At 40.9% G+C, this 14,513-nt stretch overlaps 1 protein-coding gene across 2 annotated transcripts in view; it reads left to right on the top strand.

The window, feature by feature from the left end:
- The first annotated feature begins 10,751 nt into the window (after nt 1-10,751).
- Nucleotides 10,752-14,513, top strand: part of BEND3 (BEN domain containing 3) — a 29,072-nt gene continuing 25,310 nt past the window's right edge. The window contains exon 1 of one of the 2 annotated variants that reach the window (XM_032790797.2): nt 10,752-10,872. The gene's annotated coding sequence lies outside the window, so the exon portion shown is untranslated. The remainder of the gene's footprint in view (nt 10,873-14,513) is intronic. The other variant, XM_032790799.2, reaches the window with a different exon arrangement.

Here is a 14,513-nt window from a genome sequence, read left to right as displayed (position 1 = left end):
AACATTTTCCTCTAGAATTTTGATCCCACTTTGGTAACTCCCTTAGAAATAACCTATGTAGATGAACTAGATAAAACATAATTAGCCCATAGACTTTAAATTATAAAAAAAAGTTTGTGACACAATTAAGAAATTGGCAACTGATAGCAGAGGTTTCATACCATCCCTGTCTTGTTTCTTCAAGCATTTGTGGTTTTGCCTAATTCTACCCAGAGCTCCCTTAAACTTGCATCAGAAATCAGTGACATCTTCCGTATTAGCCAGAGGAATGCTTTGGGTTCCCCAAGTGTAGGAGATTCCTTCTCTTCCCTACCTGTTTTAAACGGAGATTTGTATTCCTTCATTTTCTGTGTAACCATCTTCAGAATGTTCTTTATCAGAGTTCAACTGTGGAGGTAAAAAGAGAAACAGACTTACCTTTTCTCACTCCTTCTTCAAAACAGAACCAGAGGCAGCATGCCACCTTAATATTTACCTAATTCTGGGAAAACAGAACAATCAGAAGGAGAAATGTACAACTCTATTTGCATGATGAAATTGCTGCAGTTACTATACAGTGAATGAACCATTTTTCAATATATTTTAGGGGATTGTGGTCCTTAGTTAATAAACAGAGTGATGGGGGAAGTGCCCCAGTAATAATTTTAATAAACTTAATTTCTCAATTAAATATAGCCCTTAAAAACAAAAAAAGTGGTTTTGTTTCCAGTACAAAAGTTTAAGATAAGCTTTCATACTTCACGGAGCTCCTTGACTTCAGGTCAGAAGAAGAGCACTGTGAAGTTCAAAAACTTCTCTTCCACCAGCAGAAGTTAATCCAATAAAAGGTATTACCTCACCCACCCTGTGTGTCTCGTTCCTTTTCATATCCTGAATACAATATTTTACAACTAGATGGTTTTCTTTTGGCATCTTGTGGCAAAATACTCCAGATGAGATATTCAGATTTAATTAAAAGCATGTACTGGATGCTGTCATATACAAAGGACTAGTTAGCAAAAATCTGAAACAGTTAGGGATAGCAAAGAGAGTGATCCATACCCACATAGTGGCATGAATACCTGTGTTTTAGAGAGCTTTACTTATCAGGTTTTCTGTAGACTGGTTTCTGCAAAGCAAGGGACATGATTAGGAAATGAACCATTTCCCATCTTGGCTCGTTTTGATGAAAGCTCTCCAACTTGCACATTGTGTCTGAGCATTTCTTCATTCATAGCATGTGCATAACATAAACTGCTTTCTGTTTGCAGCATTTCAGCTGTACTATTTATAATCTAATTAAACAATGCCAACTAGAAGTGATTTCATATGCAAATTGCTAGCAATAATTTTGTAAAATTACACTTAGTTGCTTGCATCATTATGTTCAGCACCAGCATAAAAAAAATGGATGTAGTGGGAGAACATTATTAAAAAAAAATGTGATTTTTGTCTGCATTAATCAGACAGACTTTTCTCCAGCTTATCAAACAATTTTTTGTTTTGTGGGTAAGTAAACTTCTTACATTTTTTAAAGTACATGGCTAACAGAACTTATGAATGTATCTTCCCCCAACCCCAACACATACACTTTATCTATACTTAGTAGAATTTTTTTTATATCTGTGCACACTGATATAAAATATATTAAGCTTCAGCAAAATATACTTTTTCAGGATGGTCTGAGCTATTTAAATCTGGGGAATGGATAAGAATAGATGTATTCTCAACAGTAGTGTCAGTACTAATATTGCTATAAGTTAGAGCTGGTCAGAAACATTTTCTGACAAATTTTCATGAAAAATAGTTCAGTTTTCCAACCAGCTGTATTAAATATAATTTGCTTAATAGCACTAGTTACAGTTCTGTCTAGTTTTCTATTATAAACCCATGTTTTCACTGCTCATAACTTTTGGAAGCATATTTTGGCTGAAATTCTCATTGGCCTTGCTCCAAAAGTGATTTTTTGTTTTTGAAGTTGGGTAAAATCTGTTCACTTTTTTTAGACATGAGGTTGAGAAAATTATACTTTTTTACTGCCATAAATATTTTTTAAAAAATTAATTTGTTAAAAAAAAATTGCAAGTCAGCACTCTGGGTTATCACTAAAAATTAATCTTCAATTTACCAAAATAAATTAATTTTAACAAATGAAGTGTTTAAACTTAGAATGTTTTTTGTTAAATTAGTATGAAACTATACTGTAAGACTAAGAGGAGTTATTAATTACTTAGGAGATTTCCTAAAAGAGAAGAATATTTTCTCCCTCCTCCTACTGTTGATCTTTTTCCTATTTGTGTTTGGTTTCATTGTTTCCATATTTACAGAGCTCTGTGCAGCCTGGTAATCAGATAACAGAGTACAGAATGTCTATTTTATATTACAACCATTTGATACATCCCATGAATGGTTTTCATTTGAATACTCTACCCTAAAACTTCTTGTGAACATTGTTTCAGCCATAACTGGGTAAAAAATAAAATGCTACTTTCATATATCTATTTTCCCACCTGTGCATGTACTATTGCCCTCTCCTGGAAGGAACAGTAGACCTGTACAAGTGGTTGCAGCCTAGAGATATCAGCCTTCCTATTAGTGTGAAGTTTTATTGGTCACCGCTAGAATTGAAGTACTTCAATAAAGTTATTTTAAACTGGCCAGGTGCTTTTCAGCAATGTAGTTCACTGCCACATGGAAGAAATGTTTTGAGAGCAATCCAAGGACACTTGGTCCTTTAGGCTAGAATCTTAGTTGTAAGAAAGTCTTTGGACACTAGAATATGGATTTAAATGTTAGAAAGAAGAGAACGCTGTTTACACTTCCTGGGAGATCTGGACTAGTTGGAGACAAAGGGCTTAACAAGGTACAGTTACCAACTTTGTATTGCTTACATGGTTTTAAGCAGAAGATCTTTATGGAGGGAGCAAACATTCTGGTCATTCATAAAGCTGATTATGCATAGCTAGCATGCTGACTCTGGATTCAAGTGAGCATTATTGCTTTTTACAGCAAAGCTATGGGGTAGCATCAGTTACGATCTCTACAATAGGACAGTTGTTGGCTGAACTAAAACGTGGTACAGAGGATTCTCCAAATTTCATTGCCAAGAGATTAAAGGAAGCTTGTGTTTTCCAAGTTTAAAACTGCTTAGGTTTATTAGTTTTTAACAGTTATGGGTGCAGCTGACACACAAGTTACTGCTGAGGTAATGTGAGAAATAGACATTGGTCCTTAAACCTTTCACTGGATTTCTTACTCCATTATAAAGCAGTTTTCATTTATATTCAGTTCCTTCTTTATTGAAGTTTTGACTAGTGACTCTGATTTTCCTAGCTTTAAATCAAATCCAGCTTCAGCTAATACCCATCTCTTATAAATCCAAGTTCAAGTCATTAATCTCCAGTGCTGTTTCAGGGTAGAAACACTTCCATCCCCAATAATTATTGATCATAATAGAAGAACAGCCATATTGGGTCAGACCAATGGTCTGTTTAGCCCAGTATTCTGTCTCTGAAAGTGCCAGAGCCAGATCCGCCTGAGGGAATGAACAGCAGGATAATTTCAAGTGATCCATCCCATCATCCAGTCCCAGCTTCTGGCAATTGGAGGTTTAGGGGCACCCAGAACATAGAGTGGCGTCTCTGACTATCTTAGTTAATAGCCATTGATGGACCTATCCTTCATGAATTTATCTAATTCTTTTATACTTCAGAATATCCCCTGGCAACAAATTCCACAGATTGAACGAAGAAGTACTTTCATTTGTTTGTTTTAAACCTGCTGCCTGCTAATTTCATTGAATGACTCCTAATTCTTACGTTATGTGAAGGGGTAAATAACACTTTCTCCACACCATTCATGATTTTATAGACCTCTATCATATCCCCCTTAGGCACCTCTTTTCTAAGATGAGCAGTTCCAGTCTTCTTAATTTCTCTTTGTATGGAAGATGTTCCATCTCCCTAATCATTTCCATTGCCCTTCTTTGCACCTTTTCTAATTCTAACAAAATACAGTGGAGAACCCCACACCCAAGCAATTATTTTTAGGTGACATATCTGAGGAATTGTCCCAGAGGAGGTTGTGGAACAAATTGATAAATTAAACAGTAATAAGTCACCAGGACCAGATGGTATTCACCCAAGGTTCTGAAGGAACTCAAATGTGAAATTGTAGAACTACCAACTGTGGTATGTAACCTATCATTTAAATCAATCTCTTTACCAGATGACTGGAGGGTAGCTAATGTAACACCTATTTTTTTAAAAAAGATTCCAGAGATGATCCTGGCAATTACAGGCTGGTAAATCAAACTTCAAAACCAGGCAACTTGGTTGAACCTATAATAAACAACAAAATTATCAGACACATAGATAAACACACTAGGTTGCTGAAGAGTCAATGTGGCCTTTTGAAAAGGGGAGTCATGCCTTACTAATCCATTAGAGTCTTTTGAGGGCATCAACAAGCATATGGACAACAGTGATCCAGCTGATATAGTGTTCTTGGACTGTCAGACAACATCCCTCACCAAAGGCTCTTACGCAAAGTAAGCAGTCATTAGATAAGAGGGAAGATCCTCTCAAGGATCAATAACTGGTTAAAAGATAGGACACAAAGGATAGGAATAAATGATCAGTTTTCAGAATGGAAAGGTAAATACTGGTGTCTGTACTGGGACCAGTACTGTTCACTGTTTGCCCCTTTTTCCAGATCATTTATGAATATGTTGAAGTGGCACAATTTGTAGATTATACAAAACTACTCAAAATAGTTAAGTCCAAAGCAGACTGCAAAAAGTTACAAAGGGGTCTCACAAAACTGGGTGACAGGGCAACAAAATGGGAAATGAAATTCAATGTTGATAAATGCAAAGTAATGCACATTGGAAAACATAATCCCAACTATACATATAAAATTATGGGGTCTAATTTAGCTGTTACCACTCAAGAAAGAGGTCTTGGAGTCATTGTAGATAGTTCTCTGAAAAGATCCACTCAGTGTCCAGCAGCAGTCAAAAAAGCAAACAGAATGTTGGGAATCATTAGGAAGGAGATAGATAATAAGACAGAAAATATCATATTGCTTCTATATAAATCCATTGTATGCACACATCTTGAATACTGCGTGCATATCTGATCACCTCATCTAAAAAAAAGATCATTTGGAATTGGAAAAGGTACAGAAAAAGGCAAAAAAATTATTAGGGGTATGGAGCAGATTCCATACTAGGAGAGATTTGTAAGACTGGAACTTTTCAGTTTGGAAAAGAGACAACTAAGGGTGAGGTCTGATAGAGGTCTATAAAATCATGACTAGAGTGGAGAAAGTAAATAAGGAAGTGTTTTTTAATCCTCATAACACAAGAACTAGGAGTCAGCAAATGAAATTTAAGAGTCAACAGGTTTAAAACACAAAAGGAAGTACTTCTTCACACAATGCACTGTCAACCTATGGAATTCTTTAACAGATCATGTGAGGGTCAACACTGTAACAGGATTCAAAAAAGAACTAGGTAAGTTCATGGAAGATAGGTCCATCAATGGCTATTAGCCAACATAGGGATGCAAAACCATGCTCTGAAGTGTCCCTAGCTTCTGTTTGCCCAAATATGGGAATGGGTGACATAGGATGGATCACTTGATGATTACCTGTTGGCCACTGTAGAAAGACAGGATACTGCAATGGATGGACCATTGGTCTGAAGCAGTATGGCCATTCTTACATTGCTTGTGTCAATTATAGTTATTGCTTATGTAACCAGTAGAGTGTGTGTACATATCACCCTCTTTGCCTAATCCACAGAGGATGTGAATCTGTTACAGGTCTTAGCTAGGTGACCTTTTATTTCTGGAAGTCCCTTTTTTAATCTCTAGTGTTCTATAGGTTTTCTTAACCTTCCTATAGGATTTGATAAAGAGTTACATCCCTGCTATGGAGTTCTGTAGGACTGCTCGAAAAGCTATAGGTAAAAATCTATATTAAACTCTTTAGATAGAGTCTCACCTATGTCAAATATGTGTGAGGCACAGCTGAGTGAAGAGGCCTTAAAAGCGCCAATTTTGACTCCCCATTTTTGCACCAGCCCAGCCCCTAGTATGGTTAAAGCAGCCTCATGGCTGCTCTATGCTGTTATCTAATTATGTCTTCAAAAGCCTGGTATCGTACTGTAATGCTCCAATCATGCCCCCTTTCTGCCACCTACAGTGTAAAAGCCAGCTACACTGGTTCTTTACCCACGTGAGAGGAGTGCCCACAGAAAAATTCATACCTGGACACATTTATTGACTTATGGATCCTTCCTGCCAGTGGACTGGCATAAAGGGGCCATAGCTTAGGGTAGAATCTGGCTCCTATAGTTTGTTAGAGTAAATTTGTATAGAACCTTATTAGTTTCATTCTTATTAAATTCTGTAGGACTTTTGGACAGGGATGCTTCCTACCTTCAAGCCGCTTTGAGCAAATATTAAACTAGGTATTAGATTCCAACAGTTTTTGTTCACATCTTTACAGCTGTAACCTAGTTTCAGTTGAGTCAAGTGACAAGTACTGCATTCTTTACACTTAACCTTGATAACGAGTTTTCCTTTAAAGTTCACACCAGAATGGATTTTTTTTCCCCATGCTGAATTGGAATTTTCCAGTGTGCCATAGTGTCACAGAGTGGCTTTTGAGCCAAAGGCATGAAACAAAAAAGTGCACATCTGAATAAGTAACTTGTGTAGCACATGTTCAGATGGTGGGGAAAAAAAACGGGATGTGACTGTCTGGGAAGTCAATCTAAACTTGCTATCTACACTGCCTGGAGACAGCCTGCTTAGTGTTGTTTCTGAAACAACATGATCATGCTCCTGAATACCTAGCTGAGGCCTTCAGGTCTCCTCCTGGGTGTGAGTCCCCCAGTAGCTGCAGTGCCTCCGGCCAGCACCATAGAGTAGAAATGAGATGGAATTCAAATTGGCAAGCATTTTCTCAAGGGCTTTGAAATTGAGTTTGGGATTGCACTGGTTGGCTTTCTCCCTTCTCTTTCCCTTTACTAAATCCCAATATGTAAAGCATTCAAGTAAAATTAGACTGAAGCTACAATACTGCTTGACAGCTGTGACAGGTGTTAAAACATTTAACCCTTTAATAGCATTTAGCTGTACAGTACTGAAAGAAGATAAATCCCACAGGACTTGGCCTAATTTTATACTGATAATACAGTACAGTAAATATAAGACCCTGAATAAAGTTCTCTGGAACAGTTCTTTATCTTGAACCACTGTTTAGAACTGTCCACTGTAGGGAATTTGTCTTGTTGATAATGTATCCTACATTCTAGTGATTTATCAGAGGAGTTCACAGGTAATCTCTGCTGTTGGGGGTCCTATAAACAGTAGCCTGTAAATAGTTAATTTGAAGGGGTTTATTGCTTTGTCCCCCTCTTTATTATCTGTTGTGATTATTCATAGAATCTGTCACTGTAAAGCTGCCAGCAGCTTGAGCTTCAAGAGATTTTGGCAGAGTTGTGCAATTGCAGGGAAGAAATCTCAAAGAAATACTTTACAAGTGAGCCCCAAAATCTGTTACTCTGTTTTAAGACTTCAAAAATCTAAATATGTCATTAAGATGGGCAATATATTTAGTAACTGTTTTACTCCTTAGTCACATGCTAAGCAGTAGATCTGTTCTTTAAAACTGAACACTATAGCCTTAATTCTAAAGGTCAGTATGTATTTTAGTGATTATTAAGTGAATTTTGAGTAGTTTGACTTACAGAGGATATTGGTTTTTGTGAAAATAAAACTAGATGTATTATGTTGAAATTTCTTTTCACTAGGTTACAAACAAATTGTAATTTTGGGCTTAACTCTTAAATCTGGGTGATACTGAGCTCACGGTATTTTACCTCGGATTTTATTAATCAATGAAGCACTCCTTGTACTTTGTCACTTTCTGTTTTGCAGCCTTTAATTTTGTTTGCCCTGTATCTTGTCACAAAAATTATTGCCTACTGCTATGGTTTGATGTGTATTTTTGTAATAAAGTAACAAGCGTGACATCATTAATCCTGCTCTCTGGAAAAAAAAACAAATCATATAAATGATGACTTTATAAAATGAAACACTCTTCTAAGTAAAAGGAAAATCCTATTAACAAGCATTGTAGGACACCTTCCACTCCTATCAACAGGACCAAAGACCCTATCCTATCTAAAGAAAACACATATAAAAGGTGTCAGGCTTGATACCTTACTAATTTCATAGGGTCACTAAATCCTGGGAGGCATTTCACGAAAACAAGTATCAGAGGGGTAGCCGTGTTAGTCTGATTATAGCATTGAGTGGTATTACACCGGAAAGTCAGCTTCCAACATCCTTGGTTTAGGTGCCACAGATCTTTTCTGCTTTCACAAAAAAGTTCTTCACTACTCAAATAGCACAACAGTTCGCAGGGTGAAAAATTATATTACACCATTAAATAACTCTAGACAAATTTGGAACTGTGGAAGTATTGCCTCCGTCCTACCTCCCCCTTTAAAAGCAAGAAATAGGAAGCTGGCGTATTTCGGACATTATCTAAGATTACGGCAATATGTCTCTTTTGTCAATACTTGTCTTTTAAAATCATTCCTGCATGTGTAGTTATTCGGGAAAATAAATATATACATACTTAAGACAGAAACATGGCGATTTCTATTAACTGTAAGTCATTGCAGCCCCTGTCGACCAAACTGGAAACTGAAAAATCAATCAAATGACGAATGCTTGAAGATGTTACTGATTAATCGCTAACCTTCAGCTGAACAGTGAACCAACGACATTAACGTGATATAAATGTAAATGTTTAATAATTCAAGTGTTTAATGAAATTGCCAAACTCAGTCCGAGAATTAAACTGCATAATACCTTTCTAGATTTCAAAGGAAATGAGAAATACCGATCCCGCTCTGAGATTATCATAGACAGTGGGGCATATATGTGTAGTCTTTATCATAATTTACGCTCATTAAAAGGTTTTCTTTATCTAAGTTATATTCTCTTCATGACAGATTTCCGAAATGCGATTTTTTGTGGCTTGGCTGTATGTGTGTTTATGTACAATATGTCATCATTAGTTTCGAGCGATGCAGCCCGTATGAACTACGTAACTTCTTCTTATGGATTGTTCAACATCATAATTGGAATCTGATGTTGGTCACAGTTACACTTGGCAGGGGGACTTATTTAAATTTTAAGGAGTTTCTGTGCGAATGCAAGTAATTCTTATAAAGGGAGCATGAAGACGACGTGACTTGTGCGAATAACAAGTACTATAATTTTCTTATCCCTCGGAGCAGGGTTTCAGAGGATGTATTTTATGTATAGGGCAACCCGGACTTCGAATGATAAACTGGATCAAGTCCTTCTGATTTCACGATTACCAGAAAAGGCCTTCCTAAAGGTAGGAGCCCACCATGTCAATATGGCTTGTAGTGCTTTATTGAACTGTGTTAGCGTAGGAATGCGGCCAGCATGGCTTTGTGCTGTACCTAACAAGGAGGCCTCTAGTGCTCCAGTAACACGATGATGATGAGTATTGAGCGTGTATTGAACAGCCAGCAAGCTGTTTGGGTCAGTTGAAGCGGGCAGGGGGCCCCCGACACATCAAAGTATGATATGGAAAGTGTTAAAATGGACGTAGAGGGCGGTCAGGAAGTAGCCGTGCCTTTGGCCCGGAGGCTCGGGCTGTGTTTCACTCTCCAGGCCATTTCCACACGCCAAGTGGCGGGGAGCGTGTCAGGAGCAGCCAGCAACCACCCGCCGTTTGTGGCCAAAGTCCCTAACCACTGAGTGCCCGTTAACTTCATGTGCATCCGCGGCGGCCCGCCCGGCTCCTCACCCGGTACTCGGGGCTTGGTCCCGCGACTGGCTCGTTCACATCGGGTCGGTTTTGTCGCTGGCCGGCAGGGCAGGCTGCGCCCCCGCGCGGTGGGATCCCCCGCGCGAAAGGTGTCGCTGCTCTTTGCTCCTGACCGGGGAAGCGTCTTGTGCCCTGCCCGCCGCACGCACTCACAGGGCCGGAGGAATCGGCGTGCTCCCCCGCCGACAGGCAGCGGGGACGGGGAGGCCGTCGCGCGGGGCGGGTTTTCCACGCGGTGCCCCCCGGCGCGCAGGATCATCGCGTGCGGGCGGGCGCGGGGTCCCAGTGGGAGCGGGTGGCGCTGGCCGCGGCTACTGTGTCTTGTGCGGAATGACACACGGTCCGTCACGTCAGCGCGAGCAGCGCAGCGCGGACCTTCGCACCAGGCAGGGGGAACGTGCACCAGCGCGCCGCCGCTCCGGCCCTGCCGCGACCAGGTGATGTGCTGCGGGCCCGGCCGCCCTCCCTACTCCCCGCACGCACCGCGGGCGCCCGGAGAGGAGGCAGCAGGCCCGTCTCCCCGCTCCGTCCCGCCTCGGGTCCCGCGCTTTCTCCCGCCCGCCGGGCCCTTTGTTGGCTGCGTCGGACATGGCTACAGCGCGATTGCTCGTGGCAACGCTCAGGGCGCGCGCGCGCAGCGGCCTGGGCACTCATCTCCGGGCGCGCGAGAGCGGCGGGTTGGGGAAGAGAGAGTGGACGGTCAGAACCGTGCACCCCTTCCCGGACGTATAGATCTGTCGGGCAGCGTCGCACCGGAAGCCGCCACTAGCCGGCGCCGGCTAGCGTGTGGTTTTTCCACCGCGCCGTGCGCAGGGGAACGAACGGGCGTTGACGCTGCATCTCGCCGGTGGCGGGGTTTCCTACAGCGCCCTGCGGGAGCGGCGCACGTGGACGGGAGGTGAGCCCGAGAAGCCCGAGTCCAGGCGGCAGACTGCCCCCCCCCCCCCCCCCAGTGAGGCCTGCAGGGAGCCGGTTCCCCAGGCCCGAGACCCGGGGCTGCCCCTGCAGGTACCGCCCCGCCCTCCTGTCTGCGCTCGGGGCCTCGCTGGGCTCACCCCGCCCTCCCACGCGTCCCAGTCCCCGCAGCCGGGCCTGGCTGGCCGTCTCCCCAGATGACACAGGCTGTTCCCGTCCTCCGGGGTGCCCGGCCTCGTCCCTGCCACTAGCCGCGTCGGCGTCTCCCGCTGCCGCTGAGCCAACTCGCTCCAGCCTTGCGGCCCCTGGCACACCGGCTCTGCTCGGGCTCTGTGCTTTGTCCTGCCCCCTCCCTGTCCGCGGTGAGGGGCCCCGATTCCCGCCTCCTGCCCAGCTTCAAGGCAACATGAGTGCTCCCGTGCGGCTCCCTGAGCGGGACCAACAGATGGAGTTAAGGTTAATCCTCATTGTAGAGGAGGCACTGCCCCCTGTAACACTGCCAGGATGTGCTGGCATAACCCCCTAGTGTAGACGCAGGCTACAGCGATGGAAGGGTTTACCTGCAGTTGTAGGAGCCCCCATCCCAGAGCAGTGGTAGCTGGGGTGTAGAAGAATTCTTCCATTGATCTTGCTGTCTCTGCACCAGGGTTAGGGTGCTATAGGTACACTCTGGGGTGTGGGTTTTTCACACCCCTGAGCCTGGCCGCTATATTAATATAGATATTAAATGTAGACCAGGTCCCCTAGTTTATCTACCCTCTCCTTCAAATGTGTTCTCAGGACCCATTTTTAGGTAATGCCTGCAATTAGTTAACCAGCTACATTTAAAGGGATAAAGAAGTAGTTGGGGATTGCCAATAATTACTTTAAAAGGTCAAATTAAGTAAAACACTTAAAATATTTTATTTAATCCCTCTCCATTATTCTCTGTATGTGTACTGTTTTAAACTGTAAACTGTTTATGTCAAGATCTATGTCTTCTTGTGTGGATAGAACCTACCACATTATTACCAGAATGATAATAGTAAATGTAAAATCCATAACAATAATATTTTGTTTCTTTGAGCTGTTTTGCACCAACTAAATTAGGTGCTAACATGCTGACAATCATGAATGCTACTAGGTTTTAACGCCTCCAGCTGTATATTGATTTATTCAGGTTCTGTATCATTGCCAATAAATACTATGAATACATTTTCATAATTAAACCCCCTACAAATCTGTGGATATCCACTTTATATCTGCAGATCATTTTTGAGGATTGAGGATCAGATGCAAATCTAGTCATCTTCTCAATGACCACTTAGAACTCTTTAGCAATAGAATGGAAACCTCATCCCCTGGAAGAAGCAAAGATTAAGGGGCAGTCCCTGAGCAGGTGTAAATTGGTGTAGCTCCATTGAAGCCAACAGTGCTATGTTAATTTACATCAGCTGAGGATCTTGCTCCCAGTCTGTAATATGGTGGAAATGCAGCTAGAGTATCTGCTACTACATAGATCACCCTCTTCTTCCCCCCATCCCCCTTGGGATGAAGAAATAAGGATGGGGCAGATGATCTATCTTTTTCCCACTCCTCCACACACATCTACCTTGTGCCTCGCCCAAGTGCTCAGCTGGACAGTTGACTCTGAATTTGTCTGAGTGAATATGTGCTAACATATACCTGTTTTGCAATATGCAATTATATTTTTTAATGTATTGTATGTATTACACAAATATCTTCATTTTAAAAATATAAAACCAAGATTTTTTTTAAAGTAGAATAAACTGCCCAATACAGTGCTGGAAACTTTCGGATGCAACTAGTACCAAAAGAGATGGTTAACACTTTTGTAAATGCTGTTCCTGCAGTGGTGCTGAACATCATTTGTTCTTGTCTAATTAAACTATGTTGAGCACTGGCCCAGCTGCTTACCTTATGTCGTTAACAGTCATGTTTGGCAGGTCCAGTGGGTAAAAATGAGAGGACAATTAAATATAGTTTGAAGAAGACACCACAGCTCCTTTTTTCAGGGAAGCAGGAATACAGAGGTTCAAGACAGAGACTAAAATAAAATTGGAGATGACTTGTCTAAAAGAATCTTGCTGCTTTTCTCAGGAAAAAGACTGCCTAAATGGAAAGCCAAATTGTGGTTAGCATGTATCAGAGGGGTAGCCGTGTTAGTCTGGATCTGTAAAAGCAGCAAAGCATCCTGTGGCACCTTATAGACTAACAGAAGCTTTGGAGCATGAGCTTTTGTGGGTGAATACCCACTTCATCAGATCTGCATCTGACGAAGAGGGTATTCACCCACAAAAGCTCATGCTCCAAAACGTCTGTTAGTCTATAAGGTGCCACAGGATTCTTTGCTGTGGTTAGTATGTCACTGGAAATAAATATGTCTAGCGCATTGAGCGCTTGAAGATAAAATTGTCATTTGACAACATTTTAGGAAGAGGCAATGGCAATGCAACTTGTGGGGAAATTTTCTCTGGTTGAGAGGACAGATTTTTTTTTTTAACTGCATCTGTAGATGTAACTAAAAATAAAAATAAATTGAAAGCATGCCCTATAAGTCCTATTGGCAAGATGCCACTATTAGAGACCAGTTTCTGTGGAGCCATGAGGCTGGCAGTATTCCACAGGACAGCAAACAAGGCTTTTAATCTGCATAAAGTATTGGTACACTTTTTGTCCATGAGGGTAACACTTTGATTTTGTCTACCAGTGTTTTAAAAACAAAAAAGGTGGTGTGTTAAAAGCTTTTATCGTGTACTTAATATTGTAGCGTTGGAATAGATTTGTATTATGCAATATGTTGTCCAAGACATTTAATTTTGAGTAGCACTTTTAGATATTCAAAATAATAAAAAAATCCAACATTAGATTATTAATAACATCTTGGATTATTAAAAGTGATAGAACTGTAAACATCTGTTTTAGTGTAGTTTTATGCTGTCTGCTTACATGCAGTTTGGTCAGCTTTGGCAGTAAAGCTGTACTGGTTTGTTACACGTGTTTCAACTTAAAATCTTTTAATTCATTTTTAATAATTTATAAGTAGTTTCAGGTACCAGATCTTCCCTTGCCTTTTAAAGTAATTTCAGTCATATTTCCCTACATAAGTAGGGATGTTTTTCCCCCCTCCAGAAAGACCAACGCAAACTTCAGGGGAAACTGACTGTATACAAAGTGCTGTCAAATGTACAAAGCAAACAAAATTAATATTTTTTGTTTCTTTCTGGTATAATCATTTTAAGTGTTACTTGTAACACTAGCAGATGAAGACATTTGAGCCAGAAGTGTATTATGCTGACAATAACCTTTTGTAGTCAATTTCTCATGCTGGATGTCGTGCAGACAGTTGCAGTGCTGCTTTGTTTTGAGTTTCCAATAGTAGAGGAATGTTTAAATTAAAATATATATAGTAATTAAAATTCCAAAAATCAGAAGAGATCTGTTCATAGTAGGTTTTTATTTAAGGAAATATTTAAATATGAAAATGCGTATGGCCAAATTAAGGGTCCCTTGAAATCAACAACATAAGCTCTGACTGTTTTCAATGGAACAAGAACATAACGTTTATGAGGACCAACTCTTCTGCTAGTGTAAAATTTCATAACTCTATTGACTTCCAGTGAGCCACAACTATTTACAGAAGTTGAGGAACTTGGACTTTAATGAATAACCCATATGTGAAATTTATCTGCAGGTTAGTCATAACAGTAACTTTACTTCCTATTTATACCTGC

The sequence above is a fragment of the Chelonoidis abingdonii genome, chromosome 3 (genome assembly GCF_003597395.2).
Source record: "Chelonoidis abingdonii isolate Lonesome George chromosome 3, CheloAbing_2.0, whole genome shotgun sequence".
Taxonomy (NCBI): Eukaryota; Metazoa; Chordata; order Testudines; family Testudinidae; genus Chelonoidis; species Chelonoidis abingdonii.
This window is presented reverse-complemented; position numbering and strand designations above follow the sequence as displayed.